The sequence below is a fragment of the Balaenoptera acutorostrata genome, chromosome 7, assembly GCF_949987535.1.
Source record: "Balaenoptera acutorostrata chromosome 7, mBalAcu1.1, whole genome shotgun sequence".
Taxonomy (NCBI): domain Eukaryota; kingdom Metazoa; phylum Chordata; class Mammalia; order Artiodactyla; family Balaenopteridae; genus Balaenoptera; species Balaenoptera acutorostrata.
Genome location: NC_080070.1, coordinates 94221494 through 94239970, shown reverse-complemented (window position 1 = coordinate 94239970; position 18477 = coordinate 94221494). Strand labels below are relative to the sequence as shown.

The 18477-nt window shown below is 35.0% G+C and overlaps 1 pseudogene; it reads right to left on the bottom strand.

Annotated features, from left to right (window-relative positions):
* Positions 1-542: 542 nt before the first annotated feature.
* Positions 543-18477, bottom strand: part of LOC103010126 (guanine nucleotide-binding protein G(t) subunit alpha-3-like) — a 44945-nt pseudogene continuing 27010 nt past the window's right edge.

The window sequence follows — 18477 nt, the reverse complement described above, 5'->3', positions numbered from 1 at the left end:
TGCATATGTAATTTCCATCAACAGGTACATGTATAGTGAACATTGCATTTGCAGGTGGCTGAATAGGAGTCTTCAATAAAATAAACACCAGTAAAACACCACATGTATCATCTTTGAATAGTTTCTACAGTTACAGGCATGGTTACATTATCAGCAAAAATGAATGCCTCTCAAATTCTGGCCAGTGGAAGTAATATGGAATATCTTGCTTTCTTTCCCATTGCTCTATCATTAAAAATAGGCCACAGTGCAGAATTTACTTCCAAGCAAATTCAGTGTCACTGATATGTACAGTTATCGTGTTACCAAAAGGTATCAGTTTTCAGAACTGAGGACATCAAAGACACCCCAATCCTTAATATCTCAGAGAAATCAAAACTTATCCACATGCAGGTGACAACACACTAAAATTTTTGTGTGAAAAATTTTGCCATACAACACTAGTCATACAAGTTAATATCTATTAGAACTAAACACATCACACAGCACCTTTTATGTATTGAAAAGTGTACATGAGCAAGAGTGGAAGAAAAAAGGATTGATTAGAAGAGCCTACAGTCTTTCAGATTCTCTTTATTATATCTGTAACGGTGTCAAACGCGAACTTGACATTTTGAGTATCTGTAGCACAGGTCATGTGGGAATAAATTTCCTTACCTTTTTTTAAATTCAGGTCTAGAAACTGGTTCTTGATGTAGTTCCTTGCATCTTCAAGTGTATTTGGACCTTGTTAAAAAAAAATTAAAGAAGTAAACTTTAACTGCATTTAAAAAGCGTAAAATTATTAGTAATATCAATAAGTTTTAGGATTTTACTTTGTGTGCTATTTGATGTTCTCAGGATTGAAAAATCAAAATGGCAATGGTTAATTATCAGAGGTTTACACAACATCTACTTTGTGCTGGGAACTGTGCTTACCTCCCTGGGGGCTTCAGGTGGCTAAAATGTAACCTCTGCATCAAAAAGCTCACAGTAGAGTAGAAACACTAATATATTTATATAACAAAGTGAGTGAGTAAAAAAGCCCGTATATATGTCAAAGTTTATGCATGTAAATGTGTGCATGTGTTGTGTGCATGGGTATTAATATGAAATAAAAGAAGAAAAGAATGGAAATTATAGATGAGTGGACTACATAATTAGTTGGTATTTGAGCTGGACCTTGAGGGATAGCTAGGAGAGACGAAGAATTGTGTGAATGAAAGCCAAAAAGTGAGAGGCGCTTACTGTATGATTTCAGCTCTATGACATTCTGGGAAGGGCAAAACTACAGAAATAGTAAAAAGATGAATGGTTTCAAGGGTTGAGGGCAGGGAAGATGTGGAGCACAGGCATTTTTAGGGCAGTGAAACTATTTTGTATAACGCTGTAATGGTGGGTACATTGACATGACTTTGGCATAACCCATTGAACTGTGCAACACAAAGAGTTAACCCTAACCTAAAATACGGACTTCAGTTAATAATACAACAATATCTGTTCATCAATTGTAGCAAATGTACCACACCACTTCCGGATGTTTATAATAGGGGAAATTGTGGGAGCTGGCCAGAGAGGGAGTATGTAGAAACTGTTTTTTCTGTTTATTTTTTTCATAAGCTAAAAATTGCTCTGAGAAATAAAGATGATTACTTAAAAGAAAACATACAGCCCTGAATTATGATTCTATATTTAATTGGTAACATTCAGTACAGAAGCATGATTATATTCAATCATATGATAAATATGTAAACATAATTAATGTTTGCAAATAAGAAAAATATAAGTACTCATTACAGATGAGCACAAACAGCTACTTTGACACAATTCAACACCCCTGGCATATCTGGGCTACCCACATATCTTAAGTGGTGACATTGGGTTTATATTTGTGTTTAAATCATAAATATTTCCATCTTACACAATTTCATTAACAACAGGGCATGTAACTATTTACCAAAAAGAAAAAAAAAGTCTCCAAAAGAAACACAACCCTTTTAGAGAAACTGACATTTATAGTCATTGGCTAAGAGGGTCAGTACTAAAACTCTAGGAGCTAGGAAAATTGGAAAAATAGATGTCACTCTTCTCATTCATTCAAGCTATTCCTCCGGAAACTTAATTCTGACTTTGAAGAGCCACTGAGGTCCAGTGCAACATTACAAGGTTTCATTAGGAAATATATAAAAAAATGCCAATTTGGAATACAATTTACACTCCTATTATAATGTTTAAGATAATATAGTTTGCAATGTCATTATACATTACATAGAGTAGCAACCCTGGTCTATCTAACCACCTCCCCTTTATTCATTAAAGCTTTGCTTTAATGCAGGCAGTGTAGAGAGGGTTTCCTCTTTATTTGTAAGATTCTTCCCAGGTTGGATCATATACATGACTCAAAAAAGTATAATAAGCCTCAACCTCCTAAATATTACACATCAAGATCCAGATAGAAAAAATGTATCTCTATACAAAATTTTACTACTATGGAATTAAAAGAAAAGTATCTTACCACTGTACTCCGGAAAGCAGATACTAAGAGGCACTTTGGTTACTTTTTCTTTTCCTTTTTTTTTTTTTTTTTTAAATAGAATGCACATCACAGTCTTCATGATAGAATGTATATATTTTTAAAATTTATTTATTTTTGGGTGTGTTGGGTCTTCGTTTCTGTGCGAGGGCTTTCTCTAGTTGCGGCAAGCAGGGGCCACTCTTCATCGCGGTGCGCGGGCCTCTCACTATCGCGGCCTCTCCTGTTACAGAGCACAGGCTCCAGACGCGCAGGCTCAGCAGTTGTGGCTCACGGGCCTACTCGCTCCACGGCATGTGGGATCCTCCCAGACCAGGGCTCGAACCCGTGTCCCCTGCTTTGGCAGGCAGATTCTCAACCACTGCACCACCAGGGAAGCCCGGTTACTTTTTCTTGAAAGAGATCTTTTTTATTGAGAAACAGGACACTGGAGGTGGTTGCAAAGTACTTGTGATTACAGATAATGTTGAAAAGGTGAAGGCTTTCATGCATTCTGTTCTGTTCTATTAGGTATAAAAGATGAAAATGTGTAGGATTGTTATTTGCAAGATATTAATGGTGGGCATTATGAACAAGGATCTAGAAATAACATCTGTCTTTGGAAGGTCTTAACTGAGTTGGGAAATGGGGTATTCATATTGGAAAGCACAACTGCTTATTTTTTACCTTGACCGTGTTTTCCTTTTACACTTACCACTTCTTCATCTTCCACCAAGACCATGTCATAGGCACGAGTGCAGCACAAAATATAATTCATGTAACTCCTTCAAGTAGTGAATCCATTTCTTTCTCTCAGATCTCTGTCCACCTACATCAAATATTCTTTAAAGAAACAAAAAATAACAGAATAAAGAATCATACAAATATCCTCCAAAATTTACATTAAGATGAACATTTGGACTTATAAATGAATGCTCCCATCTGTTTAAAATGTAGTCTTTCAGTTTTTCTGATTATAAAGTAAGACTTGTTTGGCCAATTTGCAGCTCAAGGACTAGAGAAAAAGAGAACATTTATTTATTTTTTTGGTATTCATGCAGGCTGGAGCAAAATAAGTCACATACTGACTTTGAGCAACTGGAAAATTTACAGCAGTTTAGAGTTTTAGTAAGACATCTATTGGTCTTAGGGATTTTGATCAAAATCTATGCATATTCTTAAATATCCAGATCCCACAAGAAGATTGGAAGCTACCATAGTTCTGATACTACGATTCTTCCCTGTTCTCTTAGCTCCTCTTACCCCCATTCATTCATTCAATTATCATTTGTGTTCTATGTACTAGACACTGTGCTAGGCCTACCGACACAAGGATAAAAGGACATGGTCACTCTGTCCCCCATAAGCTGGGTAACCTTGGGCAAGTTACTTAACCTCTCTGCACCTTAGGTTCCTGATGAATAAATGATAATAATAGTACCTATATTGTGAGGTTGCTTTAATGATTGAGTAAATACAGCTTTTGTCTCATAAGTGTTAAAAGCTTACAACATCATTTGAACTCCTTTCTGTAAGGTTCTTGGACTTTTCCTAACATAAAATAAGGGAATTAACTTTTTGTCCATGTTTTCACAATTTATCTATGTATTCCCTGTGTGTTGTCACTTGCTATTGCGTATGGTGGTTTTTTCCATATACTTTTATTTTTATATAATTTTATTTCTAAATGTTCTTTTCTCCGTTATGGCTTCTGAATTTTGAATTGTTACTAAAATTGCCTTTCCCACTTAAAAAATAAAAAAGGACTGGTCACTATCTTCAAAGAGCTTGCTGTCTTGTAAAGAGAAAAATACATTATAATATTATGTAATTTTCTAATATATAAGGTAAAATGTGCGCCCAGAGGAAGATTTAAATCAGCCTGAGGGACCATGTAACAGTTTCTTTAATATAAATCTAACTTTTTGCTATCTCAGGACTTTTGTGTAGTCCATCTCCTTTCCACGTGACACAGTTCCTTTCTTCCTTCCATAAGGCTGCATCTTTCTCAACTTTCAGGTCTTAATGTCAATATCTCCTTCACAAGTAACCACCTTGAGTGTCCATGTAAATTCTTAACTCTTTCCATTGCCCATTTACTTTCTATTGTATCACTCTCTTTATTTCTTTTGTAGTAGCTGTCACAATCAATAAATAAGTGGTTTATTTTTTCACATGTTTAATAGCTATCATCTCCCTAATAGAATAGTGGCCTCATGAGGGCAGGGACCTTATCTATATTAGTGATGGCTATATTCCCAGTACCAGGCACTGTGCCTGTCACATAATAGACATACAATAAATACTTGCACATAAATGAATAGAATCCATGTTAATGGAATGGAGGGAGGATTTTTACATAAAGTGCATGTACAAGTCCTCAAGGAATGAGAGAACATGGCATGCTTGGGGCAAATAATTATATTTTTAGAAATGTGAAGATTAAGGTAAAAACATTGAGGTATATGGCCTGATACTTATTCATTTATTCAGCAAATATTTATTTATTGAGCATTTATTATATTTCAGGTACCAGAGATGATTCGGTCTTGAGAACCTTGTAAGTGGATGATGGTGGTGTTTATGTGCGTGTGTGTTTGTGTGTGGGTGTGTGAATACACTTAGGATGTCAGTATCTGATAGGAAGTGTAGAGGGTGGGTTGTAATTTGAAATGGAGTGATCAGAAACTGCAGAAGATGATAGTTGTGTAAAAAGAATTGAGGCAACAAGAGCAAAAGTTTTGAGCAGGCAAGAGTAAGCCTGAGGTGTTAGGCCAGAAATAGATTTACTGTGTCTTTTACATTACATGAGAAGGTTAGTTTTTATATTGTAGTCAATGGGGATCTATAGGAGATTTGGGGGTAGGGAATTAACACTTGTTTGTTTTTGTTTGCCTATTGTTATGGTAAGTCACTTTGACCTGAGTTCAGAAGACAGATTTGATGAGGAAGAGACCAGAGGCAAAGGAAAAATTATGGGGCTTTCATAATAGCTTAATCCTAAGATATTAAGTACCAGGGAGCATCCTAGCTGTACAGAGATTTCAAAGGTAATAACTATGTTGGGGTATTAAGTGTCAACCAGCTGACTTACTGAAGATAAATGTACAACACATTGTAGTGCTAGTACTTTACCTTTCACATAACCAAGAGGAGAACAGATATATAGAACTAAAATTCCTCAAATATATATATGTACCAATGCAAAATCACTCCATTTAATAGTAGATTGAAAGAGAAGTTGCTCACAATATTGAAGACAACATTTAGGAATTCAATCGCTATGTGGTTTGGAAATTTAAATTCAGTGACAATAAAGACTATTATAAGTGCTGCTAATTACCACATCCTCTGCAGTTTCAGACTTGTGATAAAAGTGGAAGAAGAGGACGGTATTGACTTTAGGTTATATTACGTAAAAATTAGCCAACAAATTTAATTTTTAAAATTCAGTAAGCATTCTTATGGAAGCAAGGATAATAAATTGCATTCAGACTTTTAAACTTTTAACCAACACTTATTTAAACTTCTCCATAAACTTATAAGATAGGTACAGTTATTATTCCTATTTTTTTATGAGCCCTTTAAGCAACTTGCCCGAGGTTTATTAATTCAACTGATATTTGAGGCTGCTGGGTACCAGGCGCTGTGATAGGTTCTTTGTGTATGATAGTTATGCTGTGAACGTTGTTAAGCTTTGTTGTGAAGCTCGTTAAGTCTACTTACTTAGACTAGAGGTGTCTAACTAGTACTAAATAGTGTCTACTGTTAGCTCTCAAACCCTCACCAAGTAGATTGGAATTATCTTTGTTGGGGAGTCTTCTTTCCCCAGGTCAGACAGTAACTCTTTGTGTTATCCAACAGGTGACTGGGCAAAACTTTAAAACTTTCCCCTTCGCAATGGTTTTGTTGCATTCTTTAAATGGACCATCTGGCTATCTCCTGAGTTTGATAGTTCAGCTTCTCTGTAGCCTGCTGTTGATATTAACACCTATGTGTAAGAGATAGCTATTCTCCTCTTCAGTCAAATATACACAGTTGGTAAGGGGTATAAGTTATGTAATATGACCCTTAGCCCACTGTTCTCTCAACACATCTTATAGCCTCTAATAAACATGTTTAAATATGCTTAGCTCTCTCCCAAGGAAGGGAGGACAAAGATTACTCAGTCTTTGGGTTTTATTCATGTTGGTAAAATGGCTTCTGAAAGTCTATCTTAGATTGCATGCTAATAATCCTCTCATTTTATGACTCACTTGATAAATAGTTGTTTTTTTTTTCTGTGCAGATTGACGTTAGGACATAGGTCCAGGGAGCATTGACCGTTTCTCTAATGCTATCTGCTATTATTGAACTGAAATGCTCATATAGCAAATCAGACCAGTGGCTGGAGTTTTGCTTTTATATTGATTCTCCTGGATATTACGTTAACTCTAAGAAAGGTTACATTTTGTCTTGCTGCTGTTGTAGTAATTTGTTTTTTATACTTCTCTTTTCATGTTTAGCTCTTCATCTAAATTTTAATTTGGGGCTTATTTTAGAGGTGTAAGGCATTATAACCACTGAAAAAATTTGGAGATTCCCAAAGTGGACCACGGAAGAAATGTAAATATACACTCCATCATAACTATTCTGAGAAAAACAGTAATAGAAATCAGAGGAAAACCTGTATACTTGCTGACTGAATATCTGGATTGGTCAAATCTACTGGGATAATATGAGGTGAATGGATATGTGATATAGCTTGAATAACCTTAATTCCCTGAATAGTTAAGATAACTAGAGCTTTAGAGACTTTAAATGGAACTTGGAATTCTCATTTTGGAAAGGTTTTATTTATTTATTTACTTATTTATGTATGTATGTATGTATGTATGTAATACATGTTTCCTTAAGTCTGATATTTAAGTAAGGGTTCCTAAATAGTAAAGAAAATGTGTTTAAATGCCTGAAATGTATGATGTAACTAAAAATTCACAGGCTAGGCTTTTAAGTGACAACTGAACATCAATTATTTGTTAAACTGCCCATGATATTAATATATTGCAAGCCATCAGAGTTTTATGGCTTTATATTAAACAGTTGACTAAACAGTTGAGTTTTATAGTCCATTTTAAACAGTTGGGAAAGTTATTGAGTTTTATTAGTTTGTGTTAAACAGTTGGCTAAATATTTGGCCACACAAGATTATTTACATTTCATATCAGAATAGACTATTATGGAATAATATGCCCTTTATAGTGTTTGCAAACTCATTGAATAGTCTAGGATAGCTAAAAATTAATAATGTTACTGCAGCTAATTTATTTGTGAGATGTCTTTGCTCATCCTATAAGCATGTGACTCTCTTGGAAAAATAACAATTTCTGACATCATTTATACATTTGACCACAGAAAAACAGGATCTAATCTGAGTAGAAATTTATTTTAAACTATTTTGTTGAATGGGATTTATTCAACATATTGGACTATATCAGAAATGGTATAACTTAAAAATTTTTTTAATTGAAGTATAGTTGACATACAAAATTATATTATTTCAGGTGTACAGCACAGTGATTCGACATTTATATACATTATAAATTGATCAGCACAACAAGTCTAGGTATAAAATCCTAAAGTGGCTTACCTATGTCAACAGATCTGTGTCACCACTACACAGCCACTGCAAAATGGCTTAACCAAGTCTTCCCCTGGTACCCAGTTCTGAAAATAGATTAGGGCAGATGCTTGCAGATAAAAAGTATATGCACAGAGGTCATTCTAAATCCCTTAATTGCTTGTTATTAAAAACAGAATCAAAAGGATTTACAACCATAAGGGAACCTGGGTCTCTAGACTCCCATAATTGTTAATACCATCATGTATTTCCTACTAAATGTGTGTGTGTAACTTAAAATGCCCACTAGATAATTCTCTGATTATTGAATAATATAATTTTTAAAGTCATTAAAGTAAATTCTATCATGAGAATAAATTAGACATCATCTTATATAGCTTATAGTTTTGGTAACATTAACCATGAACATACCTGAAACAAAGGTGTAGTTATACATGAGTTACTGCTCTGTGAGATCTAATAGAGAATAACAAAGCTAAGTTGGGATATAGCTGCTGGGTAGACAACCAGACTCACTCCTAAGCTGTCTCATACTCCCACAGAAATGAACATAGTGCACATGATTCAACTTTAAATTCAAAACAATTATAATTTATTTCATATCATAGATACACTAAACACTGTTGCAAATTGTTATGTCAGAGGTACAAAATCTAAAGCTCTGTGTTGCAATGGTTGCTGACCTCTTTTCCCTAGCTTCCGTATAGTTTTATGTCCTTTCATTTCTATTTTTTAATCATAAAGCAATTAGGAAGAAAGGACTTCTCTACAACTGATAAATCCTTGTAAATATGTAAGTTCTTTGCCCTGCGGAATTATTTTATAGCAATAAAATGGCTCACATTTGCATTGCATTTTCTGTTTACTTAGTAACTTCTGTAAAGAGAATTAATTTTACCAGTTTAACAGTTAGAGTTCTAGTTTGATAAGAGCTCTAAGGAAATTTGCATTAAATTAGGTGATACATGAGGATGATACAATACTTTGACAGAGAGAACTTTTTCATTTTGGTGTTCCTGTTTAAAATTCTACAGTTCTTGAATTTAATATGTAAATTAAGTCTTTAGTTTTAAATAGTCTTAGGGTGATTTATGCTATGTGAATACAAATCAATGCTAATGTGAGTACCTGGGCACTTACTGAAACGAAGTTGGAAGGTACCTTATTTTTACAATTCCTATTTTGAAATACTACGAAATTTTACACTGCAAAAGCCTATGTGCTTTAGGATAATCCTATTTAGCACTTGAAAAAATGTGATTTAGCTGTGAGAATTTATTAAGGGATTAATATATCTTAATTGCTGTGACTAAACATAAAAATGTATTTAAATGATTAAAATAATTCCTTAAAAGTATGCATAGCTGTGTTTTTTACGTTTTATAGTAAAATTTAAGTATTTTCAAAATTTTATTGTTCAAATATTTGTTTTTAGAGAAATTCTCCACATTCTCTTCCTCATAGACAGTGCCTTTAACAACACACCCTCTTAAGCCAGAGAGAAAGCAAGACCTATTAAGAAAACAAAAGAGCTCAAAACCTGTTTTAGTGGGTGCGAAAGAGGTAATAGTTGCATAGTATAGAAAATGTTATGTCAAAATAAGTCTTAACTGAGCTTCACAATCCAATTCACAAGCATCTTACATTTTAGCATCAATACTGTAATAGAGAATTAGCAAGACCTTTCTCATTCCTTCATAAGGGCCGGTGATACACGAAAGTAGAATAGATCACTTATACAACTTAAAATGCTTTACAAAATTAACCAAAGAATTACAAAAGGACAGGAAAATGATGATGCACTGATGAAAGCCTAGCATCCTAATGCAAATGCTGTATAATATTCAAAAAATGATTTAAAAAAATGTATGAATATGATATTACTTGGTACTGAGTGAACTTGATGTTTCAGGAAATGAACATGATTTTCTATGGTTTTGTGTGTTCATTGGCAATTGTCGCATCTACCCTCGTTTTAGAAACACAGACTGGTGAAGTACCACAGAGCCCTGACCACTGAAAGATACCTCCCCAATAGGCTGTCATTTTATTCCCCCTTCCCTCTTCTCTCTGAAGGGAATTGTGAATGACCAACAACACTGGAGGAAACACTTACTGTACAGAAAAAGAATGGTTTCCAGCCCAATTTTCCTTATAGCCCATCAGTGATAAGCAGTGTAAGAAGTGTGATATTTGAAGTTAGGAAGATACGCATTTTAATCACATTTCTAGCACTTCTGTGTATGATCTTGGGGAAACCTTTTACTTTGTTTTAGCCTCCATTTCTTGACCGTTTATCCTACATAAGGATAGCAATGCCCATTCATCGTGTTACAGTAAGGGTGTGAAGGTAGTGTTCATAGTTGCCTGGCATAGTACATTTATTCCTCCAGCCGGGATTGACTGTGTGCCTGCTCTGGGTTAGTCAGTGTGACAATCACAGGAAATAGAGTTGTAAGCAAATATGGCCCCTGGCCTTCTGGAGCTCAGAGCACGTGACGCAGAAACAGAAGCAAAAAGAACAAACTGATAAAGAAACAAGGCAATTTCATATATTGGTATGTTTAAAAAGAGAAAAATAGTGTGATATTATCAATTGTGTAATGGTACTGGCTCACATTGGCACAGCTAGAAAGAACTGTTTGTTCGTATTTCTTCCCAACTCTACATTTAGTGACATCATGTTGGTAGGTTGAAATTGGCTATTGTCAGGGTGTTTACACCCGGGGACTCATCAAGGGCCAAAAATCAGGCTGCCCTCCCTCCCCCAACTCCTGAGAGCTTGTTCTTATGTGCTTACCCACACTCTGCAGGGTATAGTAGTGACAGGGATATTAAGGGATGGTTAGTAGATAGGATGGTCAAGGCTCCATGAGGAGACAGCCTTTGATTTGGAAACTTAGTGATAAGAAGAGGCCAGTCCTTGCAGAGATCCAGGGTCAGAGCATTTTAGGCAAGGAGAACAGTAAGTGTGAAGACTCTAAGGCTTGGAATGTTCAAGGAACAGATATATTAAAAAGATAATTCATGCTAGTGACTATTTCTGACAAGATACTAAATTGGTTGATGTTGTAGAGAATGACCAGGATTGGGAGCTTCTAGGTGTTCAATGTGCGGCATTAAGTGTTAAAAGTGGCTTCTTATGATCCAGACAATCTAGGATCCAGAAAATTCCATTAGCTTATGTAAGGTATGCAAACACCAAGTTATAACTCTGTGCTGGTACTTCATTTCAAATAATCTTCACAACAACCTCATGAGGCAAGTAAAGAAAAGGTAGCTTTATTCCTCAAAAACTGCTGCTAATTAATGGAGAACCTGGGATTGGGACCTTGGTAGAATTAGCCCCAAGGCCTACACTCAGCTTCTAGTCTGTGTTTCAGTGAGAAATTTGGAGAGGAGAAAGGAGAGTAAGAGAGAAAAGTAAGTGTGCCACAAATGCTTGGACAGGCTTAGGAGGGGCCAAGAGGAGGAATTGGACTTGGGTTCTCAAAGGAAAACTCTGAAAACTGGACCAAAGATCAGGAGTCTGGAGAAAGTAGTTGCTAAAGAGGAACTGTACCACAGTGATGACAAGCCCACAGACAAACAGCTTACATTTGCCAAGAGAGATGTCCATCCCAGTCTTTGCAATTCCTTTATCCTGGTTTGATCTTTGGTTCATTTTTCAGAAGATTAACTATTTGTGGGCCTGAAAATGAGGGGTAAATTTTGAAGGGCTTTCTTCCATATTAACTTGAAAATATCCTGGCCATCCATGTAATAACTATTCTAATGAGATGTTATGTGTCAGTAGTTTTAATACTTAAAAAATATTAAACTTTGATCCCACTGAAACAAATTTTCCTCATAAATGGATACAAATAATTCATGTCACCTTTTTTTTTTCATTTTTTATACTTTTTAAAAATATTCCCATTATCGCGTACATGAGTGACTGAACTATGTTTTTACTGACGTCTTTTCATTACCAAGGGATACATCTAGAACATGGTTTTAATGTTGAATACTCCATCTCATCCGCAGTCATAGGGAGAAGTACTTAAGTGTCAAGGGCCATTTTCTAACACTCTGGTATGGATTTCTATTTCTCGGTATAGTAAATGAGTAATTTTACAATAGAATTTCTAGGAGTGTCTTGATAATGCAACAGCAATGAAAATAATGGACTCATTTTTATACCCAAACCATGCTTATAAAATAGGCCTTGTTATTCCAGTAAATAGCGTCACATTCAAATAATTCTCAATTATTTGCATTTTTTTAAATTAAGAAAACAAATTAAGAATATTTCAAGCAAATGGGAGAGTAGGAAGGCACAGGAAATATGATCCCTGGCACCTGTTGGTTAAAAGTTATTTAAATATATTTCCTTTTTTTTTTTTTTCAAAGTAGGATATCAGTTTCAACTATGAGGAAAATAAAATCTAGCTCCCACCTGCTCAAGACAGAGGCATTTTTACTGGAGGGAAAGGATGAGGTTTAGGATGAGGGTTGGCATGTAGAGCTACAGGAGGGCAATGAAAGACAGCGGTACTGAAAGTACCTGAGGCCTAGTGAGCATGCCCAAGGACTCACTGCACTTGACCATGGGTTACAGCTCTTCTCCATGAAGAAATATTGTGTCTGATGCATATTTCTGTTGAGAGTTCAGAAAGACATTGGATCATACCTGAAATGCAAGTCTTTAAAGGAGAATTGAGTTTCAGTGATTCTAGTTGTTTTCACTCGAGAATGTAGAGTATCTTGCTCATTTGGGACGTAGCCAGGAGCTGCTATTCTGTCCAAATCGTTCAGGTAGCTAATAATTAAAACAAACAAAATAGAATATATAATTTTAACTTTGTACTAGAAGATATCAGTATTGAGTACAAATGAATTTTTAGTTTAGAGTCCATTAAAATTATTAAACTCCAGACTGGTGCTTTTCAAACTCTGCTCCTCAGAATTACAAGAACATGGTGGCTGGGATGTCGCAGAGCACTGAGTGTGACACACAGCTGACCTGTGGGACCTTTTTTTTAAAGGCAACTGGATGAATGCTGCCTTAGCTTGTATTTTATAAGGATGAGGTGATGGATTCACTGGCGTCTGAATAGACATTTGAGAAGAAAGCTCTCCTTATAGGACTTAGATCATCCCCGAAAGTGCTACCTTGTAATGATGGTCACTAGACTAGTCTCAAAAGGCTGTTGTTTGTATGTAGGCCCTTCAAATTTTAAGAGAGTGACTGGTTTTAATATCATAATTTGATGGTGGTTGTGTTGTTTCTCCTGGATTGTTTAGTTTAAGAATCAGAATAGTTTTCGTTAAGAACCATGACTATATCCAATTAGCTCAGTAACAGAAGAAACTTTTGACTTTCTTGCTGGTTCATGCTGGAACTAGTTCATGAACTTGCTGACCCACTCCCGAATCACACTCCTGGGGATAGAAAGCTGAATTTCCACACTGTATCCTCTCCAACCTCCTCTTCGCTTCCATCAGTGCCTCAGTGTGTCCTTCACTCTTCACCGGAGGCCATATTTAAAAACCCTACTGTTACCAGGAGAAATACTGTCCTCCTTCTGCCCACAGGATCTCTCACAGGTGGTGAGAGGCAGGAGTGAATCTGATTAAGCTGTGTGCTCTAGAAGAGTCTGTTAGATTAGAGGAAACAAACTGTTCTCAGCTTCATCCTTCAAACCAGATCATGTCCTTGGACTAAAACAAACTGTTTTACTGCTTTAAAAACAGTTGAAAATCACTTATTATACACTTTTGATACTAAGGCTTTAGGAGCTTAGCAATATGGCTATTTCTATAAAATTGTTAAACAGAGATAGCGATAGCCTGGTAAGGTTTTTATGACAAAATTGTCCATTATATTGAACCAAGTTTATACATATAACCTAAATAGAAAGATCATAATGGGCATGCATCCATCTAGACAGAATTTGAGAGGTATAATCTAACTGAATATTAGTTATTACTCAGCAGTTGAAGTTTTCAGGGACTAAGCTGAAGAGCTCTTATGCATTAGTGCCTAGCACAATGCCTTGAAAGCCAATGCTATTTTATTTTATTTTTTAATAAATTCAACAGCAATATAGATAATTTATTCTTGGAGGATCTTTCTGATTTTAAGCTGAAATAAACTAAGAATTGCCAAGTGCCTCAAAGGGATTTTGGCCAAGGACCAATAGATGATCACACTTCAGAAACACATATATGTATAATGTGAAAATTTATCACCATGTTTTATTCTAATAAAGTTTAATTTTATTAAAAAAGACAAATCAAGATAGAAATATCAGAAGAAAGTATTGGAAAAATGTTCTAGTTTATCTATTTTCCATTTTTGAAGCCAGGTCCTTGGTGAATTTCCTGTTAACTCAGGCTGCATATGTGGTAGTATATTACTGCTCAGCTGGTTCATGCAGGAGCAAAAACCAAACCAAACCGAACCAAACCAAAACATACCTTCCATGATAGAGATTAAATTCATTTTAATGATAGCTAAATGAATGCTTTGGTAAAGACACACTTTAATGTACTTTTATTTGCATGCATAAATGATCTCAAGCAAAGCAGAAGCAGTAGCAGAGTGACAAATTTGCGTTTAAGACGTTCATTTTAATAAACAAATATAGAATTTGGGTGCTCAAGCCTGTGGTCTAAAACTTAAATCAGAGGCCCTGAATACATATAGCTCAAATCACTTAAAAAATACCTGATTCTTTTTCTAATCGTATAAAAATAGCATTCTCCTAGTAAAGTCCATGTTGAATCTTAAAACATGGAATTTAAGTCACACACTAGACAGCCCAGTCAGCAAACCATGAAGATTAATTAAAATTTTTCCCACTGTCATGACCCTTTTCTTTCAGTTTGCTAGTACTGATTAGGGGAGAGATGTTATGTTGCCAACAAACAACATTCTCTGATTAGGACTCACCTCTTTGCTGGCCTCAACTTAAAGGGTTGCTAGGTTTGAGAGAATAACAAATATCTCACTTTCACACAAAAAATGGATGGATGGATGGACGGGTGGATGAATAAATAGACAGAAGGAAGGAAAGGAAGGAAAAGAGGGAGGGGAGGTAGAGAGGAATAGAGGAGAAGGAAAAGAAAGACCCCTTCCCTATATAATGCATATGAAATAAAATGGATGTGTTATCAATCTGAGAGTGTACTTAGTTTTAAAATGTGAATGTAATTAAGTATTTGAAAGAAAAAAATCGGCTGTTAATTTTTGGAAGAAAGCAATGGCCATTCAACTATTTTTCGTAGCAAGCTTTTACTTAATCTCCCCTTTAAGAATCCCTAAGGGAAAAGAAAGTTAGCATTTAAATTTTAAGATTTTAAATGAAAACTTTCTTTTTCCTGTAGTTATTCTACGGCTCTTTGCAAATCGATGTGGGTGGTTAAAAATCATTACATTACTGGCGACGTTCACAAAAGTGGATGCAAATAGATATTGCGTAGATTTGTTAAACTTGAAGAACAGACAAATGCTTTTAATATGAATCTGAAATGTGATAGTCCCAGTGAAAAATATATTTTATGTGTCAAAACAAAGAAAAAAGCTAAAATTAAAGATTAGAAAGTCTAGGAAAAATAATAAAATGTCATTCTATTTGCCCATTTTGGGTATACAATATGTAAAATTTTTTTGTTATCAAAGAGCGAAGAATTTGGTAAACGTAATGATAATAAAATTGCAAATACAAGTTACATTATTTTAAGGGAAAATGTTTACCCAGTAATGTGTATCTGAAACTAAATGTATGAATTACAAGTACTGAACTATCCTTCTCTTCTTCTCTCCCCAGAACATTGCTAAGCAACATTTTATGGGAATATTCCATAATTCAGTTTCTGATTGTGACTGCCTTTATCAATGATTCATATCAAAAAGCAATGTTTTATACTACAGAGTAGTATTAAAACATTGTTGATGTAATCACAGGATGATATCCATTCTCTAGGTCATCAGAGAGATAAGAGTAGGACTTTCCTCCAAGGGCAATATGTCCATTGGATTTTGGAATTTAAAATGAAAACGAATGAGCAATCACAGAAGCCTGTTGTTATGTTTTCCTAGAATTTATATGGTTTGTTTTCTCTCCATAATCCTCCTACTCGTTATGCTTAAAAATCTGAAGCATCATGCAAATTTTACTGTTCTGTCCTCAAATAATCTATCATTTGTTTAACTTTTACTTAACTGTTTTTTAAAGTGCTGCTAACATGTTCTGTTGGGAGCCTCAGAAGAACTGTTATTTGTACCCTTTTACACATTCATATGCATGGACAGAAATATAGAATAAGTATTTACATTATATTTACATGCATGTGCACACATGCTTATAAGCATGTAACCATGGGACAGGTCAAGGACCACTTACTAAAATGGAAATTTAAAATCATTTTGATAATGAAATTGTAAACATTGTTACAACATCCTAATTTCCTTATGGCTAAACATTGCTAACTGGTTGATATTAGTTGTGAAAATTATATAATCTTGCTTGATTATATAATTATATATATATATATATTATATATATATATATAATATATATATATAATTATATATTATATAATTGTGGGATTCAAAAAGAATCCCACAATATACAAATGTTTTTCAAATCAATACATAACTTTCTTCTAAAATGCTATATCATGCCCATCAAACCAGTGGAGCCAAAGCATGTATCATTAATAAGGTTATTTTAGAAGATGATTTTAGTAACTTGAATAGAGATGAAGTGAATAGCCCAAGACCTCAGTGTGCATGTTACCAGTCTGTGTTCATGTTGAACTTAGTGTGTAAGGATTAAATCTTTTTAATTGGGAGAAAATATTTACAACATATATATCTTCTCAGACATATAGGTTCAAAATTAGTTATTTAAAATGCTCCTGTGGTTATGTTTTTTACATCTTATTTACATTGTCTTGATCTTTTTTTCTTTCTCTTCACTTGCTTTTTAGTATGATAAAATGTAAAGCCATTTACTTTCATCATTTGTGATTACAAATGTAGAGCATACAGAGTTACAATTCTTAAATGTAAATGTTTCAACTACAGTTGCTGTCAAAATGCATTCACTTACTAAGCTGCTGAGTCGTTGAGCTGATATTCAGATACCCTTTCAAAGCAGGCCTGAATTCCTGGATCTCTCCACAGTCGTTTTATTACCTCAGCCAATTCAGGCGTCATGCTGCCATCTTCCAGGGTATTTGTTATCACATAAAGTTGTCTTTGGTCTTCCTATAGCATTGTTTTTGTGAGATAAAAATACGTTGTTATTTGGGATCACATATTCTTCTTTTTCCAATAGAGCATTTCAATTTGGTGAGTCATATTTCATTCAGTAATAATTTCATTGAGCATCTAGTCACTATATTTTCAGGTTAATACATTAGAACTCAAGTTCCTTATAATGATTGGCTCATGTCCAGAAAAGTTTTTCATTGCAAAAACTGTGAACTATTACATGGAGAAATTAGGATATTTGGGTATATATCACTGACTTCTAAATGTGATGTAAAAAGGGATAACAGTATTTTAATGTGAGTCCACTGAGCTTCTAGACGACCAAAATGCTAGTGTCAAAGTGTAATGAACCTGATCTAGTCAGACACATTATTGATCATGGCCGTATATTTTCCAGGAAACAAAAATACCAAGTAAGAATTAGAGTAAAAAAAGAAATTAAAACTCAGTACTCTAAAATTATAGTTTAAAAAAATGTATTGATATACAGTATTATTTGCCATCACGTACCTCTTTGTAATCATAAAAATTAGCAATGGTAAACTTTTTTTGTAAATTAATTAATTAATTTTATTTTTGGCTGCGTTGAGTCTTCGTTGCTGCGAGCGGGCTTTCTCTAGTTGCGGAGAGCGGGGGCTACTCTTCGTTGAGGTGCGCGGGCTTCTCATTGCAGTGGCTTCTTCTGTTGAGGAGAACAGGCTCTAGGTGAGCGGGCTTCAGTAGTTGCAGCACACGGGCTCAGAAGTTGTGGTGCACGGGCTTAGTTGCTCTGTGACATGTGGGATCTTCCCGGACCAGGGCTCAAAGCTGTGTCCCCTGAACCTGCATTGGCAGGCGGATTCTCAACCACTGTGCCACCAGGGAAGCCCAGCAATGGTAAACATTTTGATCCACCCAGTTTTTGAACATCCTTATAGGTGTTGTCACTTGTGTGCCTTTGGGGCAAATCGATAGGGCAGAGTTGAGACTTCATTAGGAAAAGAGATGGGAAGGAAGTAAAGTAAAAAGAGGAAAAGGAGAAAAGTAAAAGCAAGTATTGTGTTACTCCTGATGGGATATTTGGAAGTGACAAGGGCAGAAGGAAATAAAAGTTTGGGTAAA